This window comes from Augochlora pura, chromosome 1, assembly GCF_028453695.1.
Source record: "Augochlora pura isolate Apur16 chromosome 1, APUR_v2.2.1, whole genome shotgun sequence".
Lineage (NCBI taxonomy): Eukaryota > Metazoa > Arthropoda > Insecta > Hymenoptera > Halictidae > Augochlora > Augochlora pura.
The window spans coordinates 2,414,908-2,429,634 of NC_135772.1; positions in this window are offsets into that span (position 1 = coordinate 2,414,908).

Here is a 14,727-nt window from a genome sequence, read left to right on the forward strand (position 1 = left end):
CGCGCGCGCGCATTCAATTTCTTCTGGTCGCTTGAGCAAATTAAAAGCGGCCCGAGGTAAGAAGAGCAAGAGAAGAGAAAGACGCCCATACGGAGGTAGGCGACGGTTCCAAGTTTTAACCGCGTTACCTGCACGCGGAAGTCGTTCGTTTGCGTCGCGAAGACCGGGAGAAGTTCCCGGCCGCTTTTAACTTTCTTTTCCGGGCGTAGTTAACCGCCCTCTTTCCACGCAGCACGCGTCTAAACAGAACCGCGCCGCTTTACTCGCGCGCGCGCGGCTTAATACCTATTGTTGGGGCGTCACGGCGTCGTCAGTAATAGCGACGAATCGTGACGTCATATGTGTGAACTGTATTAAATAGAGGACCGGAATTTAGTGGCGAAAAAACTTACACGCGATTTTAAATGTTTCTTGCAAATTTCTACAGGATTATTGTAAAAACATCGCGAAGGGTGTTTAGAGAATGGTAAACATAGTTTTTAGCAAAAGGGTAAATTTTAAAAGCGAAAGGATCAATTTCAAGAGCAGAAAAATAAATTTTCAGAGCGAAAGGGTTAAAAGCAAAAGAATGAGTTTTAAGGGCGAAAAGATACATTTTTAGGGCACAAAGGGTAAATTTAATTTTAAATAAATATTAAACAGTTGAGTCGATTACCGTGTGGTAACCAATTACTGTGCCCTGGCTTACCCTTCTGTCATAATAAACATAATTTTTGTCTACTACAATGTATTAAACTTTCGTATTCCTTTGTTCACTTTCGAATCAAAAATCTGATACACCTTTTTCGATATATATATATTAAATTAATTTCGCCGGGAAGAGACGCAATAATTAAATTGAACAAAAATTCTTTTACCTTTTCAATTTATTTATTCTTCAATAATGAATCGTGATATACCTTTTTCAATAAATATAAAGTCAATTATGCCCGAAAACATATGAAAGCCATTTGCCATCCCTTAGCGAACAGCGCTATTAATATGACAGAAAAATGATTACCACTGTACAGAAATAGTAACCATTACTATGTAAAAATGTTGTTAAAAATGTAACAGTATCTTCAAAGGTTAAGGATATTTAATTTGAGAAATTATGAGAAATAAATTCAATTTAACCCTTAGCACTCGGCGTCATCATGGATGTTACCTACCAGCGCTTATAAACAATAATATTATTATATAGTACACGATATATATGTATGTGTATGCATATATAATATTGTTATAATAATATTCGAATTATATGAATTTGTAGACATCGAGAAATAGTTGAAAATCGCTAATAAACTTTAATGTTTAGTCATATACTAGAATTACCATGTCCCCTGACAGGGGACAGCCGAGTGCAAAGGGTTAAGGTAATTTCTATATAAATTATATAATATTGTATGTAAATTGTATAATAGGACCGGAATTTGGTGGCGAAAAAACTGATATATTCAGCCTCGTACTATTTACACCTTTCCAAAGGAGATCCGAGGACCTCGAATTCTATTCCAACTCTGACGTTCGAAAAAATGTTGTCTCTCGAGGTAAACTGCCACCCCTCTCGCGCGTTTTTAATACTCGCCGATTGGTTGTCCATGATTTTGGCAATAACCAATCGGCGAGTCGGTTTCAAGAAGGCGCCCTTCCTTCGCGCCTCGGCGCGTCCTTTTGGGAAGTTGCTGGGATATGGAAGGCGGGGGGCGACAGCGATATTTTAACAAAGACGGGAAATTCCTCCAGGTGTGATCACGGCTTGGCCACCGTTGTAAACGAACATGGGACTCACCCTTCGGAACTTTCCTTTTTTTATGACGCGTCTTGGCTATCGAGGCCGAGAGAAGCGAAATCCTAAAGTTGAGCGATAAAGTACGCGTTCTCTCGGCTGGACGAGTAATTTAAATCTAAATCGCATGGCAGATGTTAACCGGAAGTCCTAAGCTGAAAACTAGCCGGCTAGGTACGTCCGCGTCGTGAAGAATATTAGCGCCGGTCACTAACGCCTATTATTTTCCACGGGACCGGCGCGACGGCGAACACATTAAAGATTCATTGTGACGAAACGAGGCTCGAGAACGCGAGCAATAAAGCCCTGTCGACTGCGCCGGCAGGTGTCAAGCAGACTCGACGAAAGCTTCCCTTTCATCTTACCCACGCCCCCTCCGGGTACCCGCGGCGCATCGGGGGCCTGTCTAGCGTGCGATTTCCGCCGGATGTGGACTCGTCGTTAGCCAGGTGAGAGAGCCCGGGAGACGCGCTTTGTCAGGCAATAACCTGTTCCCTGACCTAAACATTACCGCGCGGCTACAACGACGACGACGACACCCCCGATACCCTCGGCACAATTACCTAGACAAGTTTACCACCGTTCCTGCAATTTCGTTACGCCGCGACGCGAAATCATCCATCCGCTGTCGCCTATATGTTTTTTATAGTTGCTGTTCGCTCCACTTTAACGAGTCACGACGATCAAACCGGCGAAATTGGAAATAGTTTGCTTGTTACGCCGATGTAAAATTGGTTTAACAATGGTCGGTTCAAAGTAATATAGTAACATTTCATAATATAAAACTAGTACTATATTGTAAAAATGTCTATATCAGTATGCCAATATTAACATATCAATAATAATATAGCAATATTAATGTATCAATATAAAAATATCAATACCAACGTATCAATATCAATAGGCCAATATTTATATTTCAATATTAATATATCCACATCAACATATTAATATTAATATATCAATCTGTCCACATCAACATATCGATATAAATATATCAATATCAACGTATCAATATTGATATGCGAATATCAATATATGAATATTAATATATCAATGTGTCCACATCAACATATCGATATAAATATGTCAATGTCAACGTATTAATATCAATGTTGTCATATCAATATGGGTACATAAATATCAACGTATTAATATTAATATGTCAATGCCAACGTATCAATATTAATATACCAATATCAATATATCAGTACGTCAATATCAACATATCAATATATCAAATATTAATATATCAATATCATCATATCAATATCAATACATCAATATCAAGGTATTAATATTAATATTCCAATGTCAACGTATCAATATTAATATATCAATATCATCATGTCAATATCAATATATCCACGTCAACATATCAACATGAATATATCGCCCTTATACGCGTTTGATTGATATCGACGCATACAATAAACCTAAAATATACTAAAAATATTTATATATCCAATATACTAAAAATACACATATCCAATATATATATAATATTTACCTAAAATATACATGCAACTCTAAAACAAGTATTGTTACGAAATCGATACATCCAGACGGCAATTATCTTTCGCAACGGAGCCTATACATTTTGAAAGGCAATACCGGCTCGCGGGATCGTTAAAATTATTACTCGCCTATAACGAAACGAATGGCGCTCTCTCTAAAAAAAAGCAGAAAAAAAGATGTAGGTTGCTCTGTTAAAACAAATATATATATATATACGAGACGCTATTGTATTTTTGGAAAAAGGTAGTGAAAATTTAAATCTGGCACGGATCGTGCTCCAATTCCCAGCGTAACCGGACTCGAGGTGGTGGTTGGCCAACCTGTTGGCCGCAAACCGCATGCGGTAGAAATTCTCGATCAAAGTTCTGCCGACATGATGTTGAAATTCGCAAAAACGACTGATTTTCCTATTCGAACGGAATTTAGTTGTCACGCGGACGGCATGAACGGAGCTCGCCGCTGTACCGTGTTTAATTAATGCATCCGTGTATACCAGACTATAGCCTTGATACGTGTATGGGACGTGGCCATAAACTGATATCAATTCACGGTCAATGTTTGTGGTTCTTGTTTTGATAAGAATAGGAAAAGTGGCATTATGCATCAACTGCGTAATGAAGTGTAACCTTAAAAATTGTTTTTTAATATATGATCGTCAGGAAAGTTGTTTTGTTTATTTAAAAATATTCAGTTCTGTAAGATTAGAGAGCTCTTCTATCAATATTATATATTAATATTAGTTCTTTTAATAAATAGCTTAGTTTAATAATAATAAGAATAAATCTATATTAATATTGTTCCGTTTATTTATAAAAATTTAATTTTGTAAGATTAGAGAGCGCTTATATCAGTATTATATATTTATATAAATTCTTTTAATAGATAGCCAAATTCAATAATAATAACAAATCTATATTAATATTATATAACTTATAATTGATAATAATATTATATAATTACATATTTCAATGTATATATAAATTATCCAAGTGCTCTATAATAATATTAATATTGTAATAAAATTATATATAATTTTATCTACAACAAAAGTCAACAAGTATGACGTTTCAAAATCGCTAAAATATTGTTAAACAAAATATATAAATTATAAAATTCTCTTAACAACAACTATTAATATCCTCCCTGAATCTCTTATAAATATCTAATAGTTCAAATTAATTATCAGAACATTATTATTAATTATTAGAATTCAGATGAAACGCATCTAAATTGAGTTAAAATTGCCACACTTTAAATCATACTTTAATGGATTGAAATACACTTAAGACATTGGCATAAGATTTTAGCCGAATAGATTCAACGCGAAATGTGCAGAAGCGTGCCAAGCGGATTAAATAGAATTAAGGATGATATCTGTTTTCGCACGCGGCTAGAAATAAACTCCGTTGAGAATTTGCCTTACTAAAAGCGCCGAGCTTCGCATGGTTGGCCATCATCCAGCTACTATTTCGAACTCGCAGGAGGGGGGGAGGGCTTTGCTTTATTGATTCACGGAATGTCGAAAGTGTGTTCGTTGACCCGTAAATACTTCTCAGTTCATTCATCTAAAATCGTAAATGAACTATTATTCTGCTCGCGGAATTACGCTAGTTTGTAAAGTATCATTATGCTAGTTTATAAAGTACCATTATGCTAGTTTATAAAGTACCATTATGGCAGTTTATAAAGTATTATTCTGCGAGTTTATAAAGCATTATTCTACTCGCGTCATGCATCGTTTCCAGTGCCATAAACGAGGTCTCAGAAATCATAATTTTTCACCCCCAAAAATCGACTTGAAATAATGATAAATAATTTAATAATTGAAAAAATATATTTGATAATTAAAAATATACATTTAGTAACTAAGCATTATCTCTGACGAAATAATATTTATTGGACCGCAATGGCAAGCAGTATAATATTATAATGTTATATTATAAATAAACAAATTAAGAAAGAAAACTCTCCCGAATTCCATCAAACACCGAAACAAAACGCTGAGAAGGGCTGACAGAACCTCTCAAAGCTCTGATCGTTTAAAAAAAAGCAATGGACGCGTTAACAACGCCGTTCTTTAAACATTACATAAAAATCGTCAGCATTGCCGGGTTTCGCCGAAACGTGTCGGTTGTTGGAAAATTTACGAGCGAGCGTGCACGTCAGCGCAAGGTAGATTCAATTTGGTGTTTCCGCGGAGCAGAGGTGTACGAAGGGGATCAATTCGATTTATTCGTCGAAGTTGCGTTTTCCGGGCAGCGCGGGGTCCTGGGCTATGTCTCGGCCAATTTGCAATTACAGCCGATCGGGGACGACGTTGTTTCCCGTCCAAATTAAGAATGTTTTCGCGTAGTAACGCGTTCCAGTAATTTTATTTCCGTGTTCGCCCCGAGTGCTATATATACATATATATAACATACATGTATATTCGCGATGCTGGCCAGGCGAGAATCTTACAACAGAAGAAGACTCCCTTATCTGCATCGTGTTGCATCGCTCGCAACATTCGAGCCTGCAACGTGATTAAGTGGATGCGCGCGTGTAGGCGTGAGCATGCTCGCTCGCTCGCTTGCGAAAGGGTTCGTCGGGCCGAACAGAGAATGTCGGCGAAAGTTCGGCGCGGCTGTATCGCGGCAAAAAAGATTGCGCCTTGGGATAACGATAAATTCTCCGGAACGGAGTAAATCTTCCGATCGCGCAGCCCTGAAGAACTTATGATGGCTTGTGCGCGTGATATTGATAATTAGTGGAAGCCTCTTTGGTGTCCGAGTAGCCTGGTTTTATGGGGAAACTGGAGAGAAACGATTTACTATTTATTTCGTTCGATATCTTATAATATTAATATTAATCTTATAATAATAATGTGGATATATTGATATTGAAGTGGTGATATTGATATATTGATGTTGATATATTAGACATAAATATATCAGTACCAATATATCAACGTTATTATATTAATAGCAATATAACAACATCGTTCAATCAATACCGCTGTGTCATTATCAATATTTCAATATCTTAATATTAATATTATAAGATAAATATATATTAATATTAATATCTCTACATGAATATTAATATATCAACATCAATATTTCAATATCTCTATAGCAATATAAATACTTCAACATCAGCACGTTAATACCAATATATCAACATTATTCTATCAATACCAATGTGTTGATGTTGATATAGAGATATTGATACATAAATATTGATATATTGGTATTGATACATAAATATCGATATATTGGTATTGATACATAAATATCGATATATTGGTATTGATATGATAATGTTGATATATTGGTAGTAATATATTTACGTTGAGGTATTCATATTGCTATAGAGACAGTGAAATATTAATGTGGACTTATTGATATTGATATAGAAATATTGACATATTGATATTGATATAGAAATATTGACATATTGATATTGATATAGAAATATTGACATATTGATGTTGATATATTGGTATTAATATGTTGGTATTTATGTATTAATATTGAAATAGAGATATTTGTATATTGATGTTGATATATCAGATATCAAATATTCTATAAATATCTTTATATTAATACTAACATATTGGCATTGATATAATAATGTTAATATATCGTTATTAACATGTTGATGTTAAAGTATTCATATTGCTATAAAGATACTGAAATATTGATGTTGATATATTAATATTGACATATTAGTATTGATATGTTGGTCTTGATATATTGGTATTGATGTCGATATATTAGACTTCATTACCTGATTACCAATATATCAAGACCAACATATCAATATTAATATGTCAAGATCAACATATCAACATCCCTCTATCAATGTTAATATATCAATATCAATAGATAATATAAACTTCACTATATCAACATCACAATATCAATATATCCTATACCAACTATCACAAATTCTCGTAACCCGAATCCCTACACAACCTGGGCCCTTTAAAAAAAAATATCCGACCCGATCCAGGCGCGAAATATCAAGTACCCCAGACGGAACACCCCGTGGTTTTCGGCGATTGGCGGGCGATAAAAGAGTCGCGTCGTCGTCGTCCGATAAAGGCGACTCGACGATAAACCGGAACAATGATCAAGGATTGTCGACACGCTGACAATGGAGCCGTCGAGAATAAATTCGCCACAACACATACACACACACATATGCACATATGCACGTAAGAAGTATTTTTCCTCGGCCATATCCCTTGAGCGACGTTGACATTTCGCGATTCCTCCCAGGGTACCGTTGGGTAGTGCACTTCTTATTTGACGCGTGACATTATTCGACAGCCGCGCGAAAATAACCGATAGGACGCATCCGTACGGGAGAGAGCGCACACTTGACATTTCAACCAAAACGTCGCGTAACACTTATCTCCGTCCTCTATTGGATTTTAAATATATCGGTCGATTATTGTTGGAGAGTCGATCAGGGATGATTTTGATTGGTGAGAGAGAGAGAGAGAGAGAGAGAGAGAGAGAGAGAGAGAGAGAGGTTATATTAAAAAATGTGTACATAATATAATTTCTTAATAATCGGTGGAATATTTAGAAAATAATAAGAATAGTAAGTACAATAATATAATTAATATTGTTATTATTAATGTAATAATTAAATTATTATTAATATAATAATAAGAATAGTAAATAAAATAACAGTTTCAATAAAATAGTAAGTAATAAAAATAGCAAAACTCAGAGTTTTTCTGTCGAATTCAAAATTAAAAATATGACCATATTATACTTTCTTTCCAATCGCTAGAATATTAAGAAAATAATAAGAATAGTAAATTAATAAATAATATGAAGAATAGCATGAATGAAATAGTAAATGAATAAGTAATGTAAAGAATAGCTTAAATAAAATAGTAAATAATAAAAATTGCAAAACTCACTAAATTTTACTGTCGAATTAAAAACTAAAAATATGACCATAATATACTTTCTTCCAAATCGTTGGATTACTAAGAAAATAATAAAAATGAATAAATAAATAAATAATGTAAAGAACAGCTTAAATAAATTAGTAAATAAATAACTGATGTAAAGAATAGCTTGAATAAAATAGTAAAAAGATAAATAATGCAAAGAATAGCTTGAATAAAATAATAAACAATAAAAATAGCAAAGCTCGCTAAATTTTTCTGTCAAGAACTTCGTCATATAGTACATATCATGAGAAATGCTATAGTATGAGCCGCTGCTCGCAAGCAATAAAATTCTATTTCCAAATAAATTAATAAAAAATCAAAACTAAACTATATAAGAAAAGTTAAACTATCTATCGTTCTTCGAACGATGCACGTTCCTCGACGTAATTTCCATGGGAATCGTAATTGAACGCGGCCGGCGCGTAACAATTTTTTAACGGGAGCAATGGGCGCACGATAAATTCGCCGTTCATAACTTTACATGGTTAACTAGTTTGCGCCAGTTTCTAGGAGTTCCACACACAGGCAGAGCCCCCCCCCCCCTGTACACAGTTGGGCAAACGCAACTCCGGAAAATGTTCAACTTCCAAGCCTTGCCCCGTGTTGTACCATATACATATACATATACTATAGTCCGTTACATCGATCCTCTATCGTTCTTATCGTTACCTATTTTCAATTAACTCTACGTTTAATTAGCTCGCCTTGTGTGTACCCTTTATACATACTACACATATATCGATCGCTGCGCCGCTGTTTTCATTGTAATTTATCGCGTGCCGGCGTGCGTGTATCAGGCGGTGTAGGTTATTACGTAACACGTCTTCGACAGGTGATTATTGGCTAATGTTTGAGCACGTTTTTCAAAATTATTTATGGAGCGCGTGGGTGTCAATTAGGAAAATTATCTATTACGGAAAGCTTTGGAACGAGTGCTATATTGTTATTAATTGATGTACATTATTATTATAGAATTTAAAATAGTTGGCATTGTTGATAGAGAATTATTAATTTGAAGTGAATTCTTATGGGAAAATGAGGTTAAATATAATTGTAGCACGTAGCTCAGGTTGTATGGCATTATTATTATATAGTATAATAATAAGTAATATAGTATAATAATATGTTATTATTATATGCTATAATAATTATTAATATTATATGCTATGATAGCTATTAGTATTATATGCTATAATAACTGCTATTACAACTATATATGCTATAGTAACTGTTATTACGATTATATGCTATAATAACTGTCACAACTACCATACACTGTAATAACTATTATTATTATCATATACCACAACAATTCTTACTATCACATACTACAATAATTGTTATTAACATCAGAATCTTAATAATCATCCTTCAACCGACTAAAACAGTACATTTATTAAATATTTACTAAAGAAGACTTTTCCTTTACTAAAAAATACCTTCCTACTAATCATCGATTTTCGTCGCGTTGGAATAAATTTATTGCGAGATTGAAAATAACAGGAAACCCCTATGAATCGACGGAACAGCAATTAGCGGAATCGTTTCATTTAAATTAATAACAACTGGATTACCACGGGCGGCGTAACCACTATTAATCATGGCTAGAGAGTGATTAAATGATAGCCCGGTATGAAATTTTAGAGCAATACGCGTCGAAACGTGTCGCGGGACAAGTTATTGAAAGTCCCGGCACCGTGACGACAAGCACGTTTGATTAACCTAATTGCGTTCGAAGTATGTTAGCCATAACGCGACCGAACCCGTCGCCCGCCATAATTAAGTGTCACTATGGGGGCGCTACCGCCAATTAGTCGCATCAAACTCTGTGTGTATACTATACCATACGGTGGTATCATGTCGCGAATGAAACTTTCACTGAAATCACGTCGAACAACGATCTTTACAATCGTTTCTTAATCGTATATTAACAATTAATTATAATGATCCTTCTATCCTTTATATCAAATTTGATTAAAGATATTTGTAGTAATTTTTTTATTTTATATTTTCTTCTAATAATTTAGTATCTCTTTATTTTATATTTGCTTTTAGTATTTTACTAATTCTTTACTTTAATTTTTCTCTTAATAATTTACTAACTCTTTACTTTATATTTTCTCCTACTTTTATTTATTGTTAGATGGAGAGCAGTCGAGTTGGTTTTATACTAAGTTTTATAGCAAATTCATGCTAATATTTTATACTAAAATATTCCTTTTATATCGTGTACAGTTAAGTAAACTTATTTAAAAAAAATGTTTGGCATTATTATATGCATTTTTAATTATATTTTATTTGTATATTATAAACATTTCTATTTCTATTTTAGTTATATATTATATACATTCCCATATGAATCAAAATAGCATTTCATTTCGGTTCAACATAAATAAAGAAATTCATATACAATATATAATTTGACAAAAGTAAAATATATTGGCATTTAGTATAGCAATATTAATAAATTTATTAACTAGCACTGTAAATTGTCAAAATCTCCATGGTATAATTCTAATAAATTACCCCCATAAAATTTACCAAAGACAAAACCAACGAGTTGCATCTGCAGTATCGATTATTTCAACCCTTTCTCTTAACATAGTTATCAAATATTATTATATTATTATTAAATATTATTATTATATTATTATTAAATATTATTATTATACTATTATTAAATATTATTATTATAACATGAACTCTGCATATTAGAAACAAATGATAGCGTCATTCGTGCTAAATAACTGATGGAATATTCACTATTTAACCGAGAGGTATTGTTAAGTGCCTAAAAAGGGTTGAAAAATGTGTTTACCGTTAACTGGCAAGCTAAACGAGCATTCGTCTTGCATCGATCGAGTTCCTATGAACATGTCGACCCCTTCTTCCGGCCCGGAAATGCTAGTTGAAGTTTTCCATCTTGACCCCGTCACCCGACAATAGGGGGAAAAAGAAGCTAATCGGAAGAGTTGAAATAGTTGTTGAACTCGCTGCCGAGTATGTACTAGCTTCATCGATTTAGCCAGTTAGCTGTTTCCGACGAGCACACAACAGTCGCGAAAGAATTACTATGTTTTTTTGTTACAAAGTGTATAGTATTCACACTTAACAATTTTACGTTCAAAGTACAATTTTAGCAAATTCTTTTACATTGAAAAATTAAATAAATTCTCTTTATTCAGAGATAAATTGTGTAAAAGTGTACAATAATTTTTCTGCTTACAATACAATATGGCAGTATACTATAGTATATTGTATTGTATATTATAGTATAACGTAGTATAATATAATAATATTAGAATAGAGAGAGGGAAGAATGCAATATACAGTACAATATACACTATAATATATATAATATACACTATAATATATATATATATAATATAAATAATATATATACATATAATATATACAATAAAATATAATATAATAAAACGACCAGAACTTCGTACCTTCTGTTCTGGCTACTACTTGCAATAACCTTTCTAAAAAAAATATATATATACAACAAATTCCAATCTGGCTTAAAAAAACAGAGTCGAACTTTCCCCGAAAGCGCGTCCAAATCGAATTCCGAGCGAGCCGGAACACGTTCGAATTGGCAAAAATTGTGTTCCTTCCGTTTCCAAATGCATGAAATCCCGTTAGTTTACTTACAAACCCGTGGCTCTGTATTTCCCGGGTTATTTCGCAGAGGGGCGGCGATGAACGTAATCGGTCTATCACTAATTCAGAATGATTTCGGGACCTCGTGAAATATTAAAAGCGGCCCCCTCCATCCCTCTGGTAAACCATAGAGAGGAAAACACGGGGAAACTCCGAAATATAATTGGCGCGCCGCTTCGAAACTGGCATATCCCATCGCGAGTGCCGCAATTACATTCATACTTAATCAAGTTGGCTGTTGCGACGTTTTCTTTTTGAGGAAGATTGTGTATATAAAAATATTGTAACTAACGTGGATGGTGTGAAGGGTGTTACCATTTACTTCGATGTGATTTTGGTATTTTTTAAACGAATTTAGATAGTTTTATAGCAGCAGATAAGGCATTGCAAGGTTAATTAATTGATCCAAATATTTAGAATGTCGCTCGAAATTGTTTAATTCTTCTGAAAGTTTAATTTTCGATAGTTTAATAAGATTTAATAAGGTTATGTTTCTTTTAATTCTCCTTGATTTTATCTCTTCATTTCAATTCTCTTTAATTTTAATTCTCCTTGATTTTATTTCTTCATTTCAATTCTCTTTAATTTTAATTCTCCTTGATTTTATTTCTTTATTTTTATTCTCTTGAATTTTAATTCTCCTTGATTTTATTTCTTCATTTTAATTCTCTTTAATCTTAATTCTTCTTGATTTTAATTCTCTGTAATTTTAATTCTACTTGATTTTAATTCTCTTTAATTTTAATTCTCCTTGATTTTATTTCTTTATTTTAATTCTCTTGAATTTTAATTCTCCTTGATTTCATTTCTTCATTTTAATTCTCTTTAATTTTAATTCTCCTTGATTTTAATTCTCTTTAATTTTAATTCTCTTTAATTTTAATTCTCCTGAATCCTATTTTTTCATTTCAATTCTCCATGATTTTAATTCTCTTTAAAGTTTAATTTCGGGTAGTTCAACAAGATTATCGGACGTAATTAACCCTACATTTATCAAACGCGATTTACTGAAATTTTGCATCCCTTTAATTTGTTCGTTTATTACAGAACGTGCCAAAAACGATTGCTTGAGAAAAACTATCCGTTGAACGTACTGCGACGTCGACGCAGAATTAAAGAACAGAAAATCCGAGAATGCAGGCTGCAAATACAGCGCAAGGACCAAGGGGGTGAATCAATTCTCGTTTGCCGGCGACAGAGTGAAAGATTAATTAAACGGATTCCAGACGAACTGATGCTCGGCTATCGAAGTTTCCGTCGCGGACCGTATAAACGATATATTGACCGCACGGCGAACGCTGTTAAATATTTCCCGAGTGCCTGTACGCGTGAAATCCGACTGATGCTGTAAATTGTTAACGCTAATACGCCCGTCGGAAATCAGGTGTTTCGCTCGCGAGGCATATATGGTTGTTATTAGGACTAAGAAGCTATTTAGTGATTTTTTATTTATGTTAATATTGTAGTTATCCATATAGAAATTTTATTTTATTCATATAGAAATTTTATTTTATTCATATAGAAATTTTATTTTATTTCTATATCTAAACGTTAAGGACAAATTAATCAATTTTAATTTTCCTAATTAGTCTCGCATATTAAGTACGACTGCAAAGGGTTAAAACTAGTCTCTAACTTCTCCTTCTATAATTATAAAAATATTTCCACGAAAAATGTTTATATAATCGTTTTTTTTTTACTAAAATATAATATTACAATAGATACTGTACAACATTTAAATAATTCCAATTTTAGTATAAAGTAATAAAACAATCCTGTTATAGCTTGTAAGTCCTATTTAGAGCCCGGTAGTAGTAGGCTTTTAATTGCTATATTCGTAACCGAAGAACGCGGCTATAATTCGCGTGGCTAATGAACAATCCGTTGCACGCGCGTGCACTTAAACGTCGTTGTGTAAGATCGAGCAGCGATCGCAGCAATATAATTGTCTAAAAGAACGGGAATTAAGAGCCGTGCGCACGAGTAATCTGGATACCGGATGAGCCGCATTACGCTGTTCAGAGGAGGGCGCAACTGATCATCAATTTGTTTAGAGGCAGCGAGCCAGAAATTATTGGATCGAGGACGCTTCCACCATTGATTAACAGTTCGGGAAAATTAACCTTCACTGCCGACATCGTATATAACTAAAAATTACATAAAACATCCACGTCTGATTACCCCATAGAACAACGCCGGCAATTTTGCTTATTTATTCGCTGTTTAATTAAACATATTATACAATATTATATACAATATATACTGTAACAGGCAATTGCGCGCAATTTTGGTTTCGTCGATTCCGTTCAGGTATTTTTGATGTTAAAGCTGCGCCTCGTACAGGTAGGCCTGTCGTAGAAAATGTTGACAAAATCACAGAAATAATCGATGTTGACCGACATGTTAGCAGTCGTAGCATCGCAAGGGAGCTAAAGATCGACCATGAAACGGTTTTAAACTATTTGCACGAAGCTGGATTTGAAAAGAAGCTCGACGTTTGGGTGCCGCATCGATTAACACAAAAAACCATGATGGTTCGAATTTCCATCTGCGATGTCTTGGCCAAACGGAATGAGATCGACCCATTTCTTGAACGCATGGTGACTGGGGATGAGAAATAGATCGCGTACGACAACATTGTGCGAAAACGATCATGGTTGAAGCCTGGTGAAGCAGGTCGGACGGTGGCCAAACCAGGACTAACAGCCAAGAAGGTCCTGCCGTGCATTTGGTGGGACTGGAAAGGAATCATTTATTACGAGTTGCTTCCATATGGTCAAACACTAAATTCGGACCTCTGCTGTCAACAACTGGA